The 22,087-nt window shown below is 43.8% G+C and overlaps 1 pseudogene; it reads right to left on the bottom strand.

Moving 5' to 3' along the window:
* The window catches only part of LOC133930146 (protein MICRORCHIDIA 6-like), a 41,902-nt pseudogene that overhangs the window by 9,562 nt on the left and 10,253 nt on the right, over nt 1-22,087 (bottom strand).

The following is a 22,087-nucleotide window of genomic DNA, read 5'->3' as shown; positions in this document are numbered from 1 at the left end:
TGTTACCAATTTAGATTTGTCAAGATGGATCAAGCCTCTCATGAATGCCCTCTTGATATCCCCATGATCCATTTCGCCCCTCAGGAGTCGATGATGCACATAGAAAAGAATACAGGGGGGAATTTATAAACATTTAGAAACCCATGTTGTGTCTTTTCCTGGGTATGTATAGAGGCAAAAAAAAAGAATACTCACAGCAACCCTTAGTGGCAGTACACGTTTAGCAGGGCTTGTATTATCAGGTTCGTTCAACAGATGAATCCTAATTTCAGCTACAGTGTTGATTAACTTCCCCCCTGGTTTGACTGACTTTGAGAGATGATTTAAGGTGACCCAAAAGTCCCATACATTGATTATAATATCACTGCATGAACATTAGAACAAAAGAAGAAAGGCTTAACTTAGTCAAAAAAAAAGACCCACTTGGTAAGGTCAGATGCTCAAGAACATGGAAAAAAATACTTATCAGTTGTATGGATTTGCTTATGAGCATGGAACAACTTGCTTTCAGTTTACTGTCATTTTTCTTATTGATTGAAATTTCCAAAAAGTTGCTTCGACTTGTATAGAATTTGCTGTACAAGTATGAAAAACTTGCTTGTCCAAAATGCATGCATTAGCTTGTAGATAGACAACAGAAATGCTTCTCCAAGTTACTAAAATTGCTTTTTCGAAGCCTTACAATTGCTTACAGTTTCTAAAATAATTGCTTTTATACACCTAATATAGATAAGTAACTTAGTAAAAATTAATCACTAACTTGCATAACAATGATAAGTAATTTGCTTAAAATATAATCACAAACTTGCTTAATCATAATTAATTACTTGTTTAATCATAACTTGTTTAACCATGTTTTTTTTTTCTCTGTGTTTGGTAAATTACTTTTTATGCTAAAAAAAAAAGAAGAAAGGCTTATACAAAATTGCAACTATTCATGCTGAGCAGCTGATAAAAAAGAACAGGACATGAAAAAAAGAATGGTGATGAATAAGCAATAGAGAAATACATACTCTGTCTCATTGGAACTTTGGCTTGACCTTGTAGTCCTTCCAGTGGCTCTGCACACCGCGTTGTACACCATGCAAACAACCTTGTTGCATTTAAAGTTGTTCTTATTATCGTAGTCAATAAATGGAGACCTCATTGTAGCTGGGATCTTCAGAAGCCTTCTGGGGGCTGTTGTACCAGATGTACTTGGAGCAGTAGCAGGTTCAAGATTGATTGCTGCTGGGGTTTTTTCTCCAATTTCATCAGTTTGAACTACTGCAATGCTTTGCATAATTGATGCAGCTTCATGCATCTTCTTTTCTTCTATGTGCCTTCTTGCATCTTCTTCCATTTTGTGTAACAATTCCTCAGGTTTATTTGCAGCGTTCTTTTCTTTTATGTGCCTTCTTACATCTTGTTCCATTTTCTGTAGCAATTCCTCAAGTATGTTTGCAAATGAATCATCCGAGTCCTCCTTGTTACTGCATTCAAATTGTGGTGATGTGTCTTTCTTGGCTATTGTATCAAGTACAGTGAGGTTCCTTAGGCCTTCTTCAACCTTTGTTTGCTCTAAATTTTTTTGTTCATCCTCAATCCCATCAGATTCAATGTCAATGAACTTCATGATGTTACATTCTGGTGCCAGGAAATTCCAAGAATTGTTCCTAGCAATAGGTGGTGTAACATCTTTTGTCTCTAGGACATCATCTGTTGATTTGCTCTTGTTTAAAATGAAGCTTTCCTTCTTCACACTATCTGCTGGGACAGGTAGCCTTAACCTCTCCCTCTTCAATTTCTTCTGAAGCTTCTCACTACAGTCATCTTGCTGAGCAACTCTCTTCTTAGTGTTGCTACTTATCCATGCTGCACATCTTTTAGATGCTCTGGTAATAGTTGCTCTATGACTTTGTTGTTAGCCAATTCTTCAACTCCTTCTTCTTCATGAACAGCAGTTGTTCCTGATGTTCCCTGCTCCCTATCTAGTTCATATTGTCCTTGCTCCATGCCTCTGTCCTTCCTTGTTCGCCTAACCAGAGGTGTTTCCTTTTCCTCCATGTCTTCCTCGATATGTATTTCACCATCATTCCTATCTTGTTCTTGTTCTTCCTTGTCATGACCTCTCAGATTCTGCTCTTCTGATTCTGCATGCGCACTGGACTCGTTGTTGCACTCCTTCTCACTCAACTCATCATCATATTTGCCCAAGTCCTCCCCCTCATGACCTGCACATGCTTCATTTCCACTCTCTGAACCTTCCTCCTCATCCTCATCTTCGCTGGAGTCTTCATCTTCATCCTCATAGTCTTCGTCCTCATAGTCTTCATCTTCATCGTAGTCGTCTTCATGTTCATCATCGTCTTCATGTTTTTTGCTCATCCTCCTCCACTTGGATTTCCTTTGACTTGGTTGATCATGGTACACAGAAGGTTGGTGTTCCCCCATGATTTCAGATACCACTCCTAAAAAGATGCCCATCATTTATGTGATGCCAATGCATACTTTGTTGACAGCTTTAGAGAGCTTCCTCTTTTTTTGCATTGAATTCATGTAAAAAAGCTTCTCCAAGTTATTAAAATATTTTTCAAACACATTAAAATTGCTTAAAGTTACTAACAAAATTGCTTAAACAATCAGTTCAACACAAGGCATGAGTGAAGGGCTGACTAAATTGAAAGATATGTTGCACTAAAAATGTGTAGAAATGACTTGATGATTATCAGGTACAAAAAAGTAAAAAGTGACAGAATGAGTATACTTTCATGTGACATTCATTCACTATGACATAATGCCATAAAACTTCGACATGATTGTTACACCCTAATACAGGATAAGGTTTGAAACAAATGTCGATTCCAACAAATAGCAAAAGTTGAAACTTAACTTTGTAGCAACACCACCAGAAAATGCTTCTCCAAAGTTAGTAAATGCTTTTCGAACACATTAAAATTGCTTAAAGTTACTAACAAATTGCTTTTTACACCTGGTAAATAGAAAAAAAAAAGTATAGGTTGAGCTCCAATCAAGGTAAATTGCTTTTATACACCTGGTAAATTGCTTTTACAGTTACTACAAAATTGCTGGATGCATATTGGAGTATTGAGACAAAAAAATTTCATTATGATTTTACCTATCATCGGATATGTAGCTTTGATCCAATACTTCTAGTGCCATATTCATGGCTGTTGTAAACGAGTAGGTGTAGTTTGAGATTTAACATTAAAGTGCTTGAGAGGACAAAAGTGAAATGCTTTCAATTAATAAGGTGCATAACAAGGATATGGGACAAACCTCAGTTGATAAGCCTGGAGTGACCTTAGATGAAACAAAGCTTTCAATATCATCCATATGTCCCAGAAGTGACTCCTGGACAACTGAGTGGCATGAACTTTTAAGTTGAAAAAAAAGAGACAAAACAACACGAAAGAAAAGTGAGATTTTATGAACCCTCTTGTAGGATAAAAACTTGTACATATTAATCTAAATTAAAAAAAAGATTTGAGAATAAAGTTCACGTACTGTGAAGCTTCCAAATGACCCATTTCTGTTTTTGTCAAGCTTGATGACTTTATCGATGATTGTCCTCTTCCATACCCCAATTCTTGGAATGCAATCAGGAATTTCATATCCGTCAGTGACCAAAGAGTCTAGATACAGGAGCTGTACATATAAAAAGGAATTAAAAAATCACAAACTGACAGAAAAGAAATTATCTTGTGGAGTTCAAAGATGAAAAAAGAAAAAGAAAAAGAAACTGCAGGACAGGCTTACCACAAGGAAAAATAAGCAACCCTTCACAGAGTTCCTTTTGTGCATTTGATATGCAGATTGTCTCAACGAGTCTACAACAAACTGACACCAATTCAACATATTAACCTTGGATAAGTTGACCAGTGCAGGATAACATTTTGGACTGATGCCAAGGCAGGTGGTTGGGCACAGAAATGATGAAACAGCCAACATAAGCCATGTCCTTAGGTAATCTTCATCAGCATTCTTGTTAGCTTTCAGTCTCTTCACTATTGAACCAATCTTCGGTGCATTCTCAGTATCATATTTCTCATGTATAAAGTTGATGGCTTTTACATTGAAGTCATACAACACCTTGTCTCCCTTCTTTGGCAAGCCAAGAATCCTATGAACTGATTCAGCTGTGACACTGATCCTCCCCCTCCCCGGGATCACAATCTCACTGGATTCAACATTGAAATTCCTTATCACCCACTTGGTAAGGTCAGATGGTAGTGTACTTGTCCCTATACTAAGCAACCCTCCAAAACCAACTTTTGTAATCATGTCACGCTGTGCATCTGACATGCATTTGTACAGCTTAACCAATCTTGATGGTGAAGCTCTGTTCCTGGCACCCTGAGTATGGGGCATGGCATCATTTTTTTTAAAAAAAGCTATACAAAAAGCCACGCTATAAAAAAACTAAAAAAACACTGCAACACAATACTCCCCTTAAAAAATCATTACTTATAGCAGTCGAAATAGGTATGATTTCCATGTTGTATTCCCTCCAAAAGCAGAAAAGCAAGTTATTGTTCAGATAGAAATTCAGGTTTTTCCTATTTGAACCAGTACTTAATCAGCATCAACGCTTATCATAGAACTACTCTAAAAGTGAATCTTTACAAATGGAGTGTGACACCATCACACCAAAAACTAGATGAAAAAAAATCAGATCACATAGCGCAAAATTATAGAGACCATGGGCCTACTGAAGTAAAACAAAAAAATAAAATGACTTTTGTTATACGCACCCCACACTGCCAACGATGGTTGCTACGTGATGTAGAAGCCACATCCGTTTTTGTTTTTTGCCTTGTCATTACCTATGAAAAAATTACAAACAAAAATAGACACATGGAGATCAGAGAAGCTGTGTGAAAAACAATGGAAGAAGAAAAAGGATGAATAATTAAAAAAGAAGATCAGCGTGTATGCATGTGGAATGTTACTTACCTGCTTAAACAAATTTGCTAATAAAAAAGTAATTTGCTTATCATACCATAAGCAATTTAGTCTACACACTAAAAAGCATTAAAATGCTTATAATACATAAACAAATTGTCCTCGCAGTAAGTGTTAAAAAAACAATGATAAAACATAGCATCAGGGGAGATGTCGAATAAAAAAGGAATCACACAGATTATATATATGTGATGACCCAGTAAATACATAACAAAGTTTTTTAACTATTCGACGATAATACATAAATGACATAAAGAAAAAAAAACCTTGTATATATGTATGAATGTAAATCCACTCATATCAATAGCAACTGTGAACAGATTGTGCCCTAGGACATGGCTAACTACAAAACAAGCATTGAAAAAAAAAGAATGAAAGATGAAAAAAAATACTCATCCAATGTTTGTTGACCTTAAAAAACCTTGTATATATGTATGCACAAAAAAAAGTGAACATAAAGACGAAAAAAAGTGAACATAAAGCCCTTGTATGAAGAGTGAATGGATCAGGCTATAACTATGTTGTGTTTTAGGCAATTTTGTGCACACTTTCCAAGCATTTCTATGCAGTTTAGTTTAGCACCTAGAATCGGAAACCCCACCCCTTACGTTAGACTAATTTGGGGAGAAAAATTGCATTCAGAGAATCGAATATGCACATTCAGAGGCATGCATGCGAGGCTATCAACGATTTGCACTGGATCAGACAGGTTCCCCGAGCAAAAATTATATGTGACAGAAGAGAAAATGTAGAATGAATTTTGGGGAGAACCTGACCTTGCTGTGCAATCCTCAACCCCCCCCCCCCCCCCCCCGCCCCCTTGCACAACTAATTTGCAATGGATCTATGCAAAATCACGAATCAGGAAACCCTAGGTCATAAGATTGGGGAGAAAAAATCACATGCGAGAGAATCAAATATGTGCACACTCAGAGGAATCCACGAGCGGGTACAAGCGATTTGCACTGGATCATACGTATTCCCGAACAGTTAAAATATGTGCGAGAAGCGAAAAACACAGCACATTCAGACGGATTGGGGGGGGGGGGGGGGACTCACCTTCTGTGCAACCCTCCTCCCCGCCACGCTACTGATTTGCACTAGATCAACAAAAAACGCGAATCAGAAAACCCTAAATCGCGCGAGAGAAGAAAAAACACAGCACATTCAAACGGATTTGGGGGAAAACTCACCTCCTGTGCAACCCTCCTCCCCCGCCGCGCTACCGATTTGCACTGGATCAACAAAAACGCACGAATCAGAAAGCGAGAGCCATGCAGCTTGGTGTTTTTTGTTGCGAGAGCGACGAACTTGGAGATAGAAGACGAGAGCGACGAAATGAACTAGCACGGTTCCCGATGTTTGAAAAAGGACTCACCTCGACGGTTCCGCGGCTAAAGCTTCGCTGACGCGTGGGTCCGGTATACGGGGGCGAGACAGACGCGCGTATCTCAGACGCCCATATCTCAGTCGCCGTATGAGTCGCACATGCACGCTCAGATGGAGAACGAACGGCGATCCGAGCGTGCATGCCGAGCGACGTGGGCATGCACGCTCGGAATTTAGTCATTGGGTAAGTTAATTAAGTTAAGATATGATTTGGTCTGATTAGATATATCTGTTAAGTGATGATTTGTTACTTCATTTTGAAGGCGCCTATGGCTATAAGGGCGTTGGGCAAGCAAGAAAGAAACAAACAGAGTCCTCGTTTCGCAGGCTGTTCAGAGCCCCTCCAGATTTGCCACCCTGATCCTCGGACCCTAAATTTCATCTAATACAGCTACTCAGAACCTCCCTCTTGGCTGGAACAAGTCCTGCTGAGTTGAGAGGGTGAGCACGCTGCCACCAGTTATCTAAACCATATCATAACTAACTTAAATATCAAGAAGTGAGAAGTAAGAACAATAAGCAGAAATAAGGCATGCTTTACAGTGTATTGCACAAAATACAAGCTAAACAGAAGCACAAAACTTTCATTAAAAAACAAGCAGGAAACTTAGAACTAGGAGAAAGATAAGGAAAGAGAGAATCAAATCTTCACCTCTTCATCTTATAAAATCAAGCTCCATTTCCCATGAATCGTTGAACCACAAGTTAAATACAATTATTTTCGTGCCATGGCACTCCATATCGCTGAACTGTGAGGACGTGCATTAGAGTAAGTAGCTAGCTACACTAAAAACAAAATAGCAAACTTTAGTGCAGTGCAGTCGAAAACAAGTCTAGATATTCACATTTAAAATTCAATTTTATGGGTATAAAGTAGTTAAGCAGCATGAACATTTTGAAAGATATTCCTCTATAGGCATGTAATTTATTCCAAAACTTTAAGTTATGCAAATTATCTGCAGAGATAACTATCGGATATTCAATACCCAACCTCTCACCTTAAATCTTAAATTACCTTGAAATAGCACGCTAATTTCATTAACAGCAATTAAAAGCTCTGTTTTAGTACTGCTTCTGCGGCAATTACTAAGTATGCCAACATGAGATACAATACATCCAATATATCTTTTATGAGCATTTTTGGGAAAAGATAATAATACAACTTGGTAATATCACAGTATACAAAAAAAAAACTTCTCTCAAAACTAACCTGCTTTCTTTTTTCATGGTAAAACAGAAAATAGCACTAAACAACTAGGACCAGTTGTACAACACTTGGAACTACTTTTTTGACCAACAGTGATGTACTAAACAACTACGACCATTTCTTGTCCCTAAATCCTAATACCTCCTGGCGACAAGACGACAAGAATTGATAAAATAAGGAGAAGATAACAATGTATATGAGAATGTTGCATCTTTTAGAATATCGTTGTTTTCGAATATACTGCTAGCCAATTGATTTATTTTAAAACTTCAACATATATTTACATGGGAAGTCAGGGAAGAACTACTGTAAAGCAGTTAAACAGATAAATATAGAATATGCAAATTACTTGATTCAATAACTCATCTTCCGTAGAAAATGGAGACCACTTCAAAAGAGTGGACAGATTGGACAAAAAATGTTTTTCGCCGCAGTTCATTATCCTCTTGAAAGAAGACAAGGCATCAAATTCATAATCAACCTATGAAGGGAAAGAACAATAAGCGGCAGTTGTCGAGTAGGTAATAGTGCAGCACAGTTAAAGCCCTACACAAGCTAATTGCATCGCTGAATAATAAAGCTGTATTCCTAATAGAAAAGATATTACATTGGAATTAAGTAAACTAGTTAAGTATTATCCATATTCTGGAACAAAAACATGGCCAGACTTGCACATGGAGATAGTGGTAGTGGAATGAATCACACGATCTTTGTTGATTGAATATTCAGGGTTACAACTTATAAATATATAGCACTCAAGCTATCACGCAAAAGCACATGAACACGCCATGCATTATGCATGCATGGAAAGATGTAAAAGAGGGAAGTCAAACAGATGCTCGTGTGAACGGATAGGAAGTCTAACACTCCCCTGCAGTTGAGACGGGAGCTTACCAAACGTTGAGACTGGAGCAAAACTCTTGGAAGACCCAAGTGGGCAACCCTTTGGTGAAGATGTCGGCACACTGAGAAGACGTCGGGACATGCATAACACAGACATCATCGAGGCCGACGCGTTCGCGAACAAAGTGCAGGCCAATCTCCACATGCTTGGTACGCTAATGCTGGACCGAGTTGCTGGAGAGATAGACGGCGTTGACGTTGTCACAATAAACAACAGTGGCACGCTGAAGTAGACTGTGGAGTTCCATGAGCAATTGGCGCAGCCAACAAGCCTCAATGAGCAACTGGCGCAGCCAACAAGCGTCTGCAACACCATTGGCGACAACGCCATACTCAGCCTCAGCACTGGATCGGGATACTGTATTCTGCCATTTGGACGACCAAGAGATAAGATTGTCTTCAAGGAAGACCGCATAGCTAGAGGTGGACTTCCGAGTGTGAGGGCACCAGCTTAATCAGCATCGGTGTAGATAGTCAAAACAGTGGTGGAGGTGCGGTGAAGAGCAAGACCATAATCAAGAGTCCCCTGAAGGTATCTCAGAATGCGTTTCACCAAATTTAGATGAGGTTCACGAGGGTCATGCATGAATAAGCAGACCTGTTATGGCATAAGCAATATCCGGACGAGTAAAGGTCAAATATTGCAAAGCACCTACCAGACTGCGGTAGTGAGTCGGGTCATCCACGGGAGCACCATCACTAGAGAGCTTGCCATGTGTGTCGACTGGGGTGTTGCATGGCTTACATGCTAGCGTCCCTGCCCGCTCCAAGATATCTAGGATATACTGTCGCTGTGAGAGAAAAAGAGCACCATCACAATGATTAACCGTAATCCCTAAAAAATGATGAAGAGGTTCAAGGTCCTTCATCGCAAATTCCTGCTGAAGAGCCTCAATAGTGTGACGAAGAAGACTCAGAGATGAAGCTGTCAAGATAATATCGTGGACATATAGGAGCAGGTAGATAGTATCTGAACCACGCCGAAAATGAATAAGGATGTGTCAGACTTGGCCTCCACAAAACCAAGAGACAGGAGGTGGGAGGCAAATCGACTATACCATGCTCGAGGTGTCTGGTTGAGTCCATAGAGTGACTTGTTCAATCGACACACATCATCAGACCGAGCAGGGTCAACAAAACCAGAGGGCTGCGCATAGTAGACTGTCTCAGAAAGTGTTCCATGTAGGAAGGCATTCTTCACGTCGAGCTGATGAATTGGCCAGGCACAGGAGAGAGCCAATGTGAGAACTGTGCAGACTGTAGCGGGCTTGACGACAAGACTGAAAGTTTCATAAAAGTCAATGCCGGGATGTTGGGTGAAACCACGGAGAACAGAACGAGCCTTGTAGCGATCAAGAGAACCATCCGGCCGAAACTTGTGACGAAAGACCCATTTGCCAGTGACAATATTCGTGTCTGGAGGTCGAGGAATGAGATCCCAAGTGTTGTTTGCCTGGAGAGCCTCAAATTCTTCAGTCATAGCAGTGCACCAATTAGAATCCGACAGAGTGCCACGGTACGTCTTAGGAATTAGTGAGAGGGTGGAGGCATGAAGGTTCATGTGATTAACTGGGAAAAGAAACTCGATCTTGCCGCGAGTGACCATCTGGTGCTGTTTGGCCGCTGGTGGAATGGAGATAGCAACTTCCTTACAGGTTTGACTGGCAGCAACCTGAGTCACAGGGGCAGCCGAACCAGAAAGAGGGGCTGCGGGACCTGGCGCCTAAGCACGGACACCTATAGCTCGTTCGACATAGGCGCCAGGGGTGGATCAGCGCCACCAGCTGGGCTGACATCCTAGGGTGTGGCAGCGATCTGCCCAACCCGAGCTGGGCTGGTGCAAGCGTTCACTAGATGGGCTGGAGGAATGTGAGTTTGGCCAGCCAAGGGGGGAACCAGGTGGGCGGCCAGACCGTGACCTGCTGACAACAACCTGTGGCCAGAGGCCAACAGGGTAGCAGGAGAAAGGCTCGTCTCACCTGATACAGTAGTAGAAGCGCCCCCTGGTGTAGCGTCGGTGTTGCTGGCGATAGCCTATGGTGGGAAACCAGCAGGGGCAGTAGCACAGTGGGAGGGACCTCCAAGTGCACCTGCACGATTAGTATAGAAGGGAGGCAAAATAGTGTTGAGCTCGATCAAGAAATCAAAGTCGGATGAAGGTGGGGAAGACACCTTGGAGAAGGGAAAAGATGAGTCATCAAACACGACATGATGTGAGATGATGATGCGATTGGAAGAAAGGTTGAGACATCTGTATCCTTTGTGATCCGAGGGATAGCCGAGAAAAACACAGAGGGTGGACCGAGGTGATAGTTTATGGGGTGTAGTGGCGGAGAGGTTGGGGTAACACTTGTACCCGAAGACACGTAAATGAGAGTATGTGGGCTGGACACCATGTAAAGCGAAATAGGGTGTAGAAAAATGAAGTGTCTTTGTGGGATGGCGATTGATGAGATAGGTGGTGGTGTTTAGTGCTTCTACCCAATAGGAGGGAGGCATGCTAGCTTGAAAGAGAAGGGAGCGAACAATATTTTTGATAGAACGAATAATACGCTCAGCCTTACCATTTTGTGGGGAGGTGTAGGGGCATATGAGAGACGCAGTAGGACACCAGTAGTGAGGAAGAAGGAACGAGTGGAGGAGTTATCAAAGTCCCGGCCGTTGTCACATTGGAAACTCTTAATGGTGCAGCCAAATTGCATAGACATAGGAGAAAAAGTGTGACAAAGTACAGAAAGTGTCAGATTTTAGTCGCAGAGGAAATGTCTAAAGAAAATGAGATCAATCGTCAAGAATGACTAAGTAATTCTTATAACCGAAGATACTAGCAATAGGAGAAGTCCAAAGATCACAATGTATTAAATCAAAATTTCGGACGGCTCTAGAGTTGGAGCTAGGAAATGGAAGACGCACATGGCGACCAAGTCGATATGCATGACAAAGGGATTTTGATTTAGTACATGAGATGCCTGCAACGGGGGCGAGCTTGGAGAGGGCCTCATGACCAAGATGACCCAAATGCCGATGCCAGACAGTAGAGGAAGGAGTGCTGGCGAGGAGTGCGTGCGAAGGAGGCAACGATGCAAATAGGGGGTAGAGCTAGCCCGAGCTATTACACCTGATGATCACGTTCTTGGTTTGTAGATCCTTCACAGAGAGATAATAGGGGTCAAATTCAACAAAACAATTGTTTTCAGTAGTGAATTGATGACAAAAATGAGATTTTTAATAATATGCGGAGAGACAAGAACGTGTGGTAACTGAAGAGGATGTTGAAAGGTAGAAAAAGAAGTAGAACCAATAGACGTGACGGGAAGGAGAAACCTGTTGAATATCTAACTATGGGCTATATGCGCATAAGGAATATATTATATATGAACAGGGTATATACAACACGTATTAATAAGTTTTAGGTATCACGGAACTGAACCAGAGGTACCTGATACACCCGGAATCACGAAAGTACATATCAGGAAGGTTTCAATTAGTTACCTAACTCGATACGGTTAGTACTCAAAACAAATCTATCTACTTGGACGTCAAGAAAGACAACTCCCTATCGACCACGGCTGGATAGGAGTCGGTATATCACCCCTATATAAAGCGAACAGGCTGAGGACACGAGAACACACAAGGAAAAGATAGGAAGAGAGAACTCGAGGCAAGAATCAACACCCTAGCAGAGAATGTACTCGGCAACCTTAGCTTTAGGTTAGATCAGATCTGATATACTCTCTGTAATAGATTTAGCCCCATTGCTTGTACTCGAGATTATCAATATACGGTAACAACACCCCCACAGGACGTAGGGTATTACTCCAATCGGAGGCTCGAACCTGTATACATCGATTGTCCCGTCTCGTGATTAATCCCTGCACTCGAAGGTACCCAGTCTATTTATGGACACATTGTCAAAAATTAATCTTCGATAGTTGGCGTGCCAAGTAGGGGCCTTCTTCTGCTCTACAGGATTAATCATGTCTTGGGCTCACGTTTACGTCGGATTCTTCGATGACGGCTTCTATGACCACTTCAGGTCGACGGTGGACAGCTTCGAGTCCCCTCTCGGCGGAGATCATCTTTGGAACCATGGTTTTCTGTTGGGACAGCCAAGGTGGACTGGTCCTTACCGGTACCCTTGAATCCAGACTAGTGGATGCATACCGTGAGGTAGGACATCTCGACTGGGATCCTGCAGAGCCTAATGTTCTCCACTGCATAGACACCGACAGCGATGAGGGTGGCGACGGTGATTCTAACACTAGCCAGAGTAGCCGAACAGATCGATTCGTGTATATGGCTAGAAGCAATGACCCCCTCCCCATCAACTGAACCAATGGCAATAGATCCAGAGGCCATAGTCGACCACGGCACGGAAATTTCCAAAGATCCGGCGATAGCTGTAGCTCCCAATGGTACCGGCGCCGAGTTACCACTAGAAACATCCGCAGCTGGAGCCTTGCGTCCACCCAACACGACCCTTCACCGGTGGACCACGGGAGAACAGATGCTTCCTAGCCTCTTCCGGTGACTTTTGGTGGGTACGCCTCTGCCTGTGATGACTCACGGATTGAGGGAGAAGCTCCCTCTGAACAGTCATCATGAAGCCTCATCGACTCGACCACCACCGAGCCTTGGTAATGATGTGTTCAATACTCCGGATGCTAACATACGGGGAGTGCATCTGATCCTTCGATCCGTTCTAGAGTTAGATCCGGTGAATCCGCTAACCCCAATAGTCAATCAAGTCAAGACCCTACTTGATGCAGCTTAGATTCAAGTTTGCTTGAGCAAATAATCCCAGCAATTCCAGGCCCCCTAGTCGGTACGGTCCCGGCTCGAGGAGCCATAGGCGGGAACGCTCTCGAGTAGGGGAATCTCAGACGGGAAGCTCAGGTGGTCGAGTCCGAACACAACAATATAGGCCAAACTGTAACTACCCCATACATAGGCGCGGAAATCAAGAAAACTTGAGAAATCGTATTCCTTGTAATCGGTATGATCTACGTACAGTGATCAAAAACCACCTTGAAGAATGTCATGAAGATGATCGCCGTTACTATGACCGTAGATCTACGAGACCGGATGGTCGACATGACTCCCCTGCTCGAAGAGGCAGGCGTGAAAGTCCCCCACCACCTCCTCCTGATGAGTTCGACGGAGTTTGCGAGGCTTTTGTACACAAACTTTGGTCGATTCGATGGCCCAAGGAGTTCAAACTGGGCCTGATCCAAAAATATGACGGGAAAATCAATCCCAACGATTGGTTGCAGATCAACTCCATTGTTATTCGAGCAGCCGGTGGTGACAATCAAGTAATGGCCAATTACCTATTAACTGCTCTCGATGGACCCGCATGGTCCTGGTTGCTAAACTTGCCGCCCAACTCAATTAGTTCATGGGCGGAACTCAAGGCTCAGTTCATAGCCAATTTCCAAGGCACATTCGAGCGACCAGGAACAGAGAATGATCTCCACCAGCTACACCAAGGTGATAGTGAATCTCTTTGAGATTTTATCGGCTGGTTCAGCGACAAGCGTAACATGATTCCAGACATCTCCGACGAGTCAGTAATCATCGCCTTCAAACGAGGTGTTCAGGACACAAATTTACGTAGAAAGATGGCTACCCGGAAGATCCGTATGGTCAAAGAGCTTTTTGAGTTAGCCGACAAGTGCGCAAAATGAGCAGAGGCACAGGTGCGTGCTAAAAACCTTCAATCTAGCAAGGGCAAACCCGAGTCCTCGAAGAGTGGAGGCAAGAAAACCAAACCCGGTGACAAGCGCAAGGGACCCGATATGACTATAGATGCATTCGACAAGAGCAAATTGCGCAACACCAGGGACAACAAAGGCCTCAGTTGAGGTGGTGGGAAGTGGTGTCCCATCCATCGGAGCAACTAGCATGACTTCGATGAGTGCTATGTGTTCAAGAAAAAGCTTGATGAAAAGATCAAGGCGAACGCTGAGCGTGACAATAAGCAGGCTAAGTCAAATGTTGAGGGCAGTGAGCCCCAATTCCATGAGGCAGACCATAGCTTGGCGCACATCTTCAGAGGATCCGCCACATACAAGTCCAAAAGGCAGTAAAAGGCGGTTGAGCGAGAACTCAACTTGGCCCTAACTGGGCCCACTCGGTATCCCAGGTGGTCAAAACAGTCAGTCACCTTTGGTCAACCAATCATCCGGTCGCAATACCACATCCTGGCCGATACCCAGTTGTGGTTGAGCCGACCAAACTCAACGTCAAAGTTTCCAGAACTCTGGTCGATGATGGTAGTTCACTCAATCTTATTTTCTCCAAAACCTTGGACAAGATGGGAATTCAGAGATCAGAGCTTAAAATAGGAGTCGAGCCTTTCCCACGGCATAACTCCCAACTCATCGACCATGCCTCTCGGCTGGATCGAGCTACTGGTCACATTTGGCACGCCCGACAATTTTCGCACGGAAAAGTTGACCTTTGATGTCGCGGACTTTGAGACGACGTACAATGTGATTCTAGGCAAGTTCATGGCGGTGGTTCACTATGGTTACCAAATGCTCAAGATCCCGGGTCTATAGGGGCCATTATAGTTAAAGGGGGTCAGCACGTAGTGGTCAAATGCGACAAGGAAAGCCTAGATATGGTCGAACACTTCGGTCGAGTGGCTATCATCCCCAAGGACGTGAATTCTAAGCGTCAAAGGCACCAAGATGTCGTCTAGGCCAAAAACTCCAGGCTCTAAGTCTTGCTAGCACCTCTGAGTCCGACGACGCCAAAGGCATGATCAATGATGGCGTCAACGATAAGAAGACCGGTGGTTGCGTCAAGGCAGTGCCCCTCGACCTGTCTGAACCATCTAAGAGGGTTAAGATCAGGGCCAATCTTGACCCCAACCAGGAATTCGAGCTCGTCACCTTCCTCCAGGCAAACCAAGATGTGTTCGCATGGCAACCGTCCGATATGCCCAGGGTCCCCAGGGAGGTGATCGAGCATCGACTAGCTGTTAAACCCGGCGCGAAACCTGTGGTGCAGATGCGGCAAAGATTTGTGGAAGATAGGAAGCGGGCCATCCAGGAGGAGGTCGATAAACTCCTAAAGGTGGGCTTCATTCGAGATGTGCATCATCCTACGTGGCTCGCGAACCCCATCCTCGTCAAGAAGGCCAATGGCAGATGGAGAATGTGCGTCGACTTCACCGACCTCAACAAAGCTTGCCCTAAGGATCCTTTTCCTCTCCCGCACATCGACCAGATCGTCGACTCTACTGCAGGCTGCGAATTGCTATGTTTTCTAGATGTCTATTCAGGGTATCACCAAATTAGCAAGGGATTACAGGATGCGGAGAAAACAACATTTACTACTCCCTTTGGTGTATTTTGTTATGTAAAGATGCCTTTCGGTTTAAAAAACGTTGGTGCTACATATCAAAGGTGTATTCAAAACTGTCTACAACCCCAAATCAGGCGCAATGTAGAAGCATACATCGATGATGTTGTAGTCAAGTCGGAAACAAGAAACGCATTGGTTAACAATCTCATAGAAACATTCGACAACCTTAGGAAGTATCCATGATGCTCAACCCCGAAAAGTGCACGTTCAGTGTGCTGTCCGGCAAGCTTCTCAGCTTCCTGGTGTTAAGTCGAGGCATTGAGGCAAACCCGCGCAAAATTGAGGCTCTCGACCAGATGCGGTCACCTCGAACACTGAAGGAGATTCAAAAACTGACAGGTTGCATCGCTGCTCTTAGTTGAATCATCTCTAGGATGGGCGAGCAGCGAATGCCTTTCTTCAGGTTGTTGAAGAAACAAGACCGATTCGAGTGGACAGAGGAAGCGGAACGCTCCTTCCAGGACTTAAAAATGTACTTATCTTCCCCATTGATTCTTACACCACCTAACGAGAAGGAGCTCTTTTGTATATTGCAGCTACCCCGCAAGTCGTAAGCACGGTACTGGCGGTCGAATGGGAATGCCCCGAGAAAAAGACCAATGTCCAAAAACCTGTTTATTATGTGAGTGAGGTTCTACATGATGCTAAGCTACAATACCCGCAAGTACAAAAGCTGATATATGCAGTCTTGATGTCTTCCCGAAAATTACGGCACTACATCCAAGCGCATAGGATCACGGCCTTAACGACGTATCCGCTGAAGGATGTAATACACAATCGGGAAGCTACTGGACGAATCACGTAATGGGAGGTAGATCTAAATGAGTTCGACATAAGCTACGCACACAAGCATGAAATCCGGAGTGTTAGCATATTTCATCACCGAATGGACAAGCATTGAGGAAAAATTGACAAATATGGTCAAAGATCACTGGATGCTCTTTTTCGATGGATCGCTCACGCTCCAGGGCTCGGGGCTAGCATTGTGCTCAAATCTCCAACGGGTGACGAACTCAGGTATGTTGTTTAGTTAGAATTTAAAGCCTCTAATAATGTTGTAGAATATGAAGGACTGGTAAATGGGCTCCACATAGCTGCATCACTTGGGATTAAACGACTTCTTATGAAAGGGGACTCACAGCTAGTCGTAAACCAAGTTCAAAAGGAGTACCAGTGCTTGGACGACAATATGACGGCTTACTTACTCAAGGTGCGAAAGCTCAAGCAAAAGTTTGAAGCTCTAGAAGTGACGCACATCAGAAGGAGTGATAACTCTGGTGCGAATGAACTTGCTATACTCACTTCTTCTCAAGCACCGAGACCCATATGGGTCTTAGTTGAGAAACGCTTTAAACCATCTGTCCCGACAGTTCGGAGAATGGATGCTGCCCAACCCGACTAGCAGTCTAGTCAGGTCAGCGAGATAGAACCCACAGACACGGATGATGTACTACTCAAACGCAACCCGACTTAGATGACTCTGTACCAAGTCTATCTCGAGGGTCGAGACATCCCTGATGATGATGCGTTTGCAGAGAAAATTGCTTGTAAATCCAAGCTCTATGTTTTGGTAGACGGGAAGCTCTACCAAAAGGGGAATAACAATAACAGAATCTTGATGAAGTGCATCACTCAGGAAGAGGGTAATAAAATATTGCTTGATATCTATGGATGCATCTGTGGTAATCATGCGTCTTCTCGCCCCTTGGTGTCACGTCCCAAATTCCATAATCGTGTGATTAAGCTTAAGCATGCATCATTAGTGTCATAATTAATTTTGAGGTAAATTATTTTGCCGCACTAGAGCACTTTGTTTGAAATCAATTGGATGAGAGAAAGAAATTCGGGAGAGAAAAGAATTGAATTCGCAGTCAAACGAACTTCTCTCTCTTGTACGGGGGCCCACCGGCCTGCCCCACCATCTCTCCCTCCACTTGGGCAGTAGCCCCACCTGCCCCCTCACTCCCCCACGTGCTCCTCTCTCCTCTCCCAACCGGCCACACCTCAGGGAGCTGCCCCCTCTCTCCTCTCTCAAGCACTCTCTCCCTTTCTCCCTCAAATCCGCACTCTAGGAGCTGAATCAAGGTGAGCATGTGGTACCATTATGATCTTTAGCTCATAAGCTTCTCATCCCTCCAATTTGTTTGCTCTTTTCCGAAGGATTTGGGCCAGATTTGATGTCTTTTGGTGTTTAGGGTCGAAACGTGAAGAACACCAGATTTCTTCGTCTCCCGAGCGATTTCCTCCATTTCCTTTTTCAACCAACGGTCCTCAAGCTCGGCAAAACATCTTGGGTGAGTCTCCTAGGCTCCCATGGCATGGATGCACAAATTGGTTGGTCGAAATCCAAGAATTTGGAGTTAAGGTTGAAGTTCATGAGTTCTTGATGAATTAAAAGCAATAGCTGAGTTTTGGTCAATTTTGGCGTATACATGTTGTCCTACATGGTAGAGGAAGTCAATGTGATGCTCTAGGTCCAAGTCCCCACTCCAAATGTCGTCGAAATCGTCGCCGATGAGCTCTCAAAGTGCCCTCGGTGACTCTCAGCGCTCTGACCGCCACCCCAAGGTCGGTCAGACTGCCAGGGGCCAAAACCCTCTACATGGGGGCGGTCTGACCATGTTTCCAGCGGTCTGACCACCAGTATATCTGCAGTCTGACCGCTGTATACCCAGACAGCACAGTTACTGCTTGCTGAAACTTGTAAAATTCATAATAAATTCTCTGTAGCTCCAAAAATTATGAAACAAATTTTGTTGGTTTCATAATAACCTAATCTACCTATTAAAAATATGGACATCCATGAAATAATGAAGTAAATGTCTGAGATTAATTAATTAGGTTAAAGATTCATTAATTCACCGTTAATTCATCATAAGTCCAAAATTGATGATTCCAATTTTTCTAGTTTCCTTATGACTTGTTCTATCTACGAAAAATGTTTTCATACATTATATGCATATTTTGGAATATATTTGCACTTTATTCATACTCATTGCATTGCATTGCACGCGTGTATGTCTTATAGTGACCGCCGATTAGTCAATTCTGGAGGCCGAGGGCGATCCCGACGCACCCCACCTTTATGAGCCAGTGCATCAAAGCAAACAACTAAGCATATTAATCCCTCTTGTGTAATTGGACAAGTCTAAAATTTATGAACCTATGCCGATTGCATTCTTCTACACTGAATACTTGTGTATTTACATTCCTTGTAGCCTTGAGGTGTTGTCAATGTCTAGATACGAGTTCGACTTACATGCTTAGCCATGCTTAGGTCATTCAGTAGAAGTCGAACGACTGCGTATCCCGTTGTTCACGAGCATAGGACCTCCTTATGGTTACATACACTTGTTGAGGTTGAGATGGTCGTATGAGTGGTGAGTATGAGGCGAAGTATGAGTGGTGCTAGGAGGGTGTTTAGCCTGCCCAGATGTGGAGTTCCCCTGGGTAGGATGGTAAAGGAAAACAGGGCACCGTAGACTGCTTGCACCGTTAAGCACCGATCGTCGGTGTAGTCGGCTTTAGCACTTACCTTACTCACCATATGCTAATATAATGGTAAGACGAGCCAAATACCTTCGCAGCTGTGGCTTTGTGAGGCCTGAACAACGACGGTGTGAGCGGGCAGGCTTGTAAGCAGTACTGGTAGTGCTCTGGGAGTAGTTCTGGTACCGCCACGCCGAGCGTTGCATGTTGCACACGGTTTGGGCTGGTTGGGAAAGGTTGTCACGAGTACCCCCTTGTGTGCACTTTAGCGGGTGGCACAAGCCATATAGTCCTCGTATCGTGTGGGTCCAGGAGTATCCCCCTGCAAGGTGTAAAAATAGTTCGAACTGTCGCGCTCTCGATTATGAGCATGTCTATTGCTTATCTGCACCGGTCGTAGAGTTCTCATTGTGGTTTGTGGATGATGGCATGAGGTTGATGGTTGGGCATGTGATTTTGGTCTGGGTATGGTGGTTGGTGATTGGTGGTTCGAGTTGGCACTTGTTCACATTGATATACTTGTTGTTATTTTTACATATGCTCAGTTGTTGGTTATGGCAGGGTAGATTCATATAAGTTGGTTAAGTTAGTTGCTCACACCTATGTCTAGGATGCTTACCACTTAATTAACTTAACCATGTTTAATTCTTGCTACCAGCTTAATGCATGATCCTTGGAGTCGGGAATATATATACCCATACTGTGTAAGACTTGCGAGTACCTTCGTACTCAGGGTGCTGCCCTTAAGTTGTTACAGGTTCATAGGTCGGTGAGGAAGAGGCGGTGTTTAGCTACTTTGTACCTGCCAATCAGGGTGGCAGTCAGGAGTAGCACACTCTACTCTGAACTCAGTGTTTTGGTATGGAGCCTAAGGGCATGTGGCTCCATATCCTTTTGTTGTATAGTTTTCTTCCGTTGCGTAGTTGTTGTTTCCTTTTGATGTAAATTGTGGAAACAACTGCATGTTTAAATACTTGTAATATAAATGATAATTACCTGCTCTTTATTCAACTGTGTTGTGATGAATATGTTGGAAGGCATGTGTTCCGATCATTGGGCACAGAACACGTGCCGGGACTGCCAGAGCGGTATTTTGATTAATCGTCGAGGTTGTGATTATGTTAATGATCCACCTAATGATTAGTTCAATACTATTTGGTCGGGTCCTCACACTTGGTCAGAAAAATTTTCCACCAGGGATTCTATTGGCTGACTGCTCTCCAAAATGCTTCCGAGCTGGTTAAAAAGTGCAAAAGCTGCCAATTTTTTTAAAGGCAGACCACTCGACCAGCCCAAGCTCTGCAAACAATCCCTCTTTCTTGGCCTTTCTCCGTATGGGGCTTGGATATCCAAGGACCGTTCCCAAGGGCCCAAGGTGGTTACAAGTTCCTATTCATGGCTATCGACATGTTCACCAAGTGGATAGAGGCTGAACCCGTAGGAAAAATAACCACAGAAGCGACCAAGAAATTCATGAGGAGCATAATTACTCGAATCGGCATTCCGCATCGGATAATTACGGATAACGGTAGCCAGTTCAGAAGCGGAACATTTATTGTGTTCTGCGAAGAATTCGGCATTAAGACTTGTTCGCCTCAGTAGCTCACCCGCAGAGTAATGGTCAAGTTGAGCGTGCTAATGGTATAGTTTTGCAGGGTATCAAAACTTGTGTCTTCGACAGGCTAAAGGCTTACTCGAAACGTTGGGTAAAAGAGCTTCCCTCGGTACTATGACCCGTTCGGACGTCAACTAATAGGGCCATCGGTGAAACTCCTTTCTTCTTGGTTTATGGAGCAGAAGCGGTGCTCCCGACTGAGTTACAGTTCAGATCACCTCGAGTGGAAAGTTACTTTGAAGAAGGGCAGGAGCACTTGCGAGCGGATGACATAAATTTACTCTAGGAGTACCGAGATCGGGCGTTTATTCGAGAGGCTAAGTATCAGTAGGCGTTGCATAGATATCAAAGATAGAAAATTCAACCCACGCAACTCGCTGTTGGGGACCTCATCCTACGAAAGGTGTAGAAACAGGCCCAGCGCCACAAGTTATAGCCAAAGTGGGAAGGACCCTACATAGTAGTCTAGGTCACTCGACTTGGGTCGGTACGGCTATCTACTCCAAACGGCGAGATACTCGAGCACTCGTGGAACATCGACCAACTTTGAAAGTTTTATTCATAGAAAAGATAGGTTACAGGTAAGTCAATTACATTCGATTCAGTTGGCTACTCGATTACATAGTTTTTCTCGTTCACGCTAATCCGTGTGGCTAGTGCAAAATTGACAGAAATGATCAGCTTAGATCTATAAAAAAAACCTTATTCACCCTTGAACGAGTTGAGGAACCTTTTATACTCCTCCCTCGGGTGGCAGCTAATCACCCCAGGAATCGGCCGCCAACTAGCATAAGGGCCAGGAAAAGTGGCTGAGGTGAAGGCCCTACTGGAGCTGATGATCGATGCCGGTGATGCCGAGTGGTCTTCTGCCTAGTGCGAGGGCGATCTGGCGGTTGTCGACGGAGAAGACGACCGCACCTCCCTAGCCGGTGATGACCTGAAGGCTCCACCACCGAAGACCTCGATGGCAGCTTGGTCGATGATCCGGTCAGGATCACCACCATCCTCGATCCTCCCCCGTGTAGAGCACTGCGCCATGTGGCTTGAAGCGTAGGCCTTGTAATGACGAACGCACTGAATGGGGGGACGGCGATTATCTGCGGTGGGCGCTTCTTCCCTCTTTTTCTTAGGCCTACCACTCGAGT

The sequence above is a fragment of the Phragmites australis genome, chromosome 10 (assembly GCF_958298935.1).
Source record: "Phragmites australis chromosome 10, lpPhrAust1.1, whole genome shotgun sequence".
NCBI classification, from domain to species: domain Eukaryota; kingdom Viridiplantae; phylum Streptophyta; class Magnoliopsida; order Poales; family Poaceae; genus Phragmites; species Phragmites australis.
This window is presented reverse-complemented; position numbering and strand designations above follow the sequence as displayed.